The sequence below is a fragment of the Haematobia irritans genome, chromosome 2 (genome assembly GCF_050003625.1).
Source record: "Haematobia irritans isolate KBUSLIRL chromosome 2, ASM5000362v1, whole genome shotgun sequence".
In the NCBI taxonomy this organism is placed as follows: Eukaryota; Metazoa; Arthropoda; class Insecta; order Diptera; family Muscidae; genus Haematobia; species Haematobia irritans.
In genome coordinates, this window is record NC_134398.1 from 141,479,989 (window position 1) to 141,483,345 (window position 3,357).

Below are 3,357 nucleotides of genomic sequence, written 5' to 3' on the forward strand. Positions count from 1 at the left end.
CTTTGTAGTCAAGATGCAAAAGGACAACAAATTTAAAGACAATTTCATTAAATTTAAAGAATTTTTCTGAATTATTAAAGTCAAGTTGACCTTAGCCTATAAATTTTTTCTTTCATGTTAAGATACCCATTTTTAAGTCAAATCACTTAATTATAAGGACAATACGACTTCATTGAAAAGTTTATCGACTTTTGGACAAGGAAAATAACTTTATTTTAGAGAAATGCGTCTTCTATGCTAAGCTAAATTTGTATTCGTATTTTAAAGTCATGAAATCTTTGACCTCACGACAATATTTTTTTCAGTGTACCCTCCACCATGGATTGCATAGAAACTTGTACTAAAGAATGTCATACACAATCGAATTACTTGGACTGCGGTAACACTTGCTAATGGCAAGGTATCTTAAAACTTCTTAACACCGTCTTCTCAATTGTAAGTTAGTCCATACGGGGTATATATAGAAAAAAGGCCGATTAAATACGTATATAATTCAGTTTGACAAAATTTTCTATAGCAATACAATTTTGACAAAATTTTCTATAGAAATAAAATTTTAACAAAATTTTCTATACAAATAAAATTTTGACAAAATTTTCTATAGAAATAAAATTTTGCCAAAATTTTCTACAGCAATAAACTTTTGACAAAATTTTCTATAGAAAAAAAAATTTGACAAAATTTTCTATAGAAACAAAACCTTGACAAAATTTTTTATAGTAGTGAAATTTTTACAAAATTTTTTATAGAAATAAAATCTTGACAAAATTTTGTGATAATAAAATTTTTGTAGTAATAAAATTTTGACAAAATTTTGTAAAGTAATAAAATTTTGACAAAATTTTCTATAGAAATAAAATTTTGACACAATTTTGTATAGTAATAAAATTTTGGCAAAATTTTTTATAGTAATAAAATTTTGACAAAATTTTGTATAGTAATAAAATTTTGACTAAATTTTGTATAGTAATAAAATTTTGACAAAATTTTCTATAGTAATAACATTTTGACAAAATTTTCTATAGTAATAAAATTTTGACAAAATTTTCTATAGTAATAAAATTTTGGTAGATTATTTTTGGGGATCGGATATATATATAATATATATATGGACCAATTTTGGCTTGGTTATTAGCGGCCATATACTAATTCAATGTACCAAATTTCAACCGAGTCGGATGAATTATGCTCATCCATGAGGCTCCGGAGGTCAAATCTGGGTATCGATTTATATGGGGCTATATATATTTAAGGACCGATGTGGACCAATTTTTGCATGGTTGTTAGAGACCATATACTAACACCATGTATCAAATTTCGGATCGGATGAAATTTGCTTCTCTTAGAGGCTCCGCAAGCCAAATCGGGGGATCGGCTTATATGTGTGAACTTCATTAGTGAACTTCTCTCTTATCACTGAGTGCTGCCCGATTCCATGTTAAGCTCAATGACAAGGGACCTCCTCTTTATAGCCGATTCCGAACGGCGTTCCACATTACAGTGAAACCACTTAGAGAAGCTTTGAAACCGTCAGAAATGTCACCAGCATTACTGAGGTGGGATAATCCACCGCTGAAAAACTTTTTGGTGTTCGGTCGAAGCAGGAATCGAACCCACGACCTTGTGTATGCAAGGCGGGCATGCTAACCATTGCACCACGGTGGCGCTATACGTAAAAGTAGTCCGATATGGCCCATTTGAAATACCATCCGACCTACATCAATAACAACTACCCAGCAAAAAAGGGCTTCCAAAAAAGAAGTTTGGATCTCCAATCTGTGATCCGGAAGTAGTGCAAACTTGGATCATCTCCAATGAATTTTACATGGGCTTGTCATAGGACGGAAGTACTCCCTTTTTGGATCCTTTGCATTGCTTTAGAAGTTGTGTCCTGGAAGTTAATTTGAATGAAGAAATTTAAAAAGCGAAAAAAAAATTTTACCAATTTCACTTTTTTTCATCAATATGTTTTATTCCATAATTATTTTCCTATTATCTAATTTTTACAATTTGAAAAACTTTTTCGCTTCGACCAGGGGTTGAACCTGGTTTGCTGGCACCATAACAGAACGCCTTAGCACACTCAGCCACAAACGCCATTGAACATAAAGCGTCGAAAGGTCAATTCAAATGTTTGTGATATGATCGTAATACGACACCAAGGAATAACATTCTAATTGCTTCTCGAGATGTTATTTATTAGTATGAACGAAAAAATAAGAAACGCAGGTTCAAATCTCACCAGCGGCAATTTTTTTTTATATATTTTGCTAAAAAAATATTTTTTTATGTAATGCATCGTTTTTATTTTTTATTTTCGGCATATATTTTCGTATAAATATATTTTTTCCATTAAAAATCAACAAAAAAATTAAAAATTCTCGTAATTTGCAAAATCTTCTCAAAAGAACTTCCATGGAGGCGTAAAAGTCAAACGGCACAGGTTCAAATCCCAGCGGGGATGAAATTTATTTTTTTCTTATTTTTGTTTTCTTTTTTATTAATTTCTATTTTTTTTTTAGTTTTTTATTAGTTTTCTATTTGTTTGTAAAATTTAATTATACAAAATTTGCACTTAAAATAGCCTGATTGCGTTCTTTCTAATACTTGTCCACAAGGACTGCATCGGAAGTATAAAAAAAAACATTGGGGGATCCCAAGATGCGCTTTAGAAGAAATGTTTATGCACTTGTCCAAAAGGACTGCATCGGAAGTGGAAAAAAATTATTGGGGGATTCCACGATGCGCTTTAGAAGAAATGTTTGTGGACTTGTCCAAAAGGACTGCATCGGAAGTTGAAAAAAATCGATGGGGGATTCTGGGATGGGCTTTAAAAGAAATGTTTGTGGAACAACTTCCAATATTTTTGCTGGGTACTTGTGCCAAGTTTCAAGTCAATAGCTTGTTTCGTTCGGAAGTTAGCGTGATTTCAACAGACGGACGGACATGCTTAGATCGACTCAGAATTTCACCACGACCCAGAATATATATGTACTTTATGGGGCCTTAGAGCAATATTTCGATGTGTCACAAACGGAATGACAAAGTTAATATACCCCCATCCTATGGTGGAGGGTATAAAAATATTGCAGAACTCTATACTCGCATTGAAAAAATATTGACTAAAATATAAAAGATTAGGGCAGCCACCGTGGTACAATGGTTAGCATGCACGCCTTGCATACACAGAGTCGTGGGTTCATACCCTATTTCGACCAAACACCAAAAAGTTATTCATCGCTGAATTATCCCCTCTCTGTAATGCTGGTGACATTTCTGAGTATTTCAAAGCTTCTCTAAATAGTTTCACCGCAATTCCTTCACTGAAAAAAATTATGTCGTAAGGCCAAAAATTTC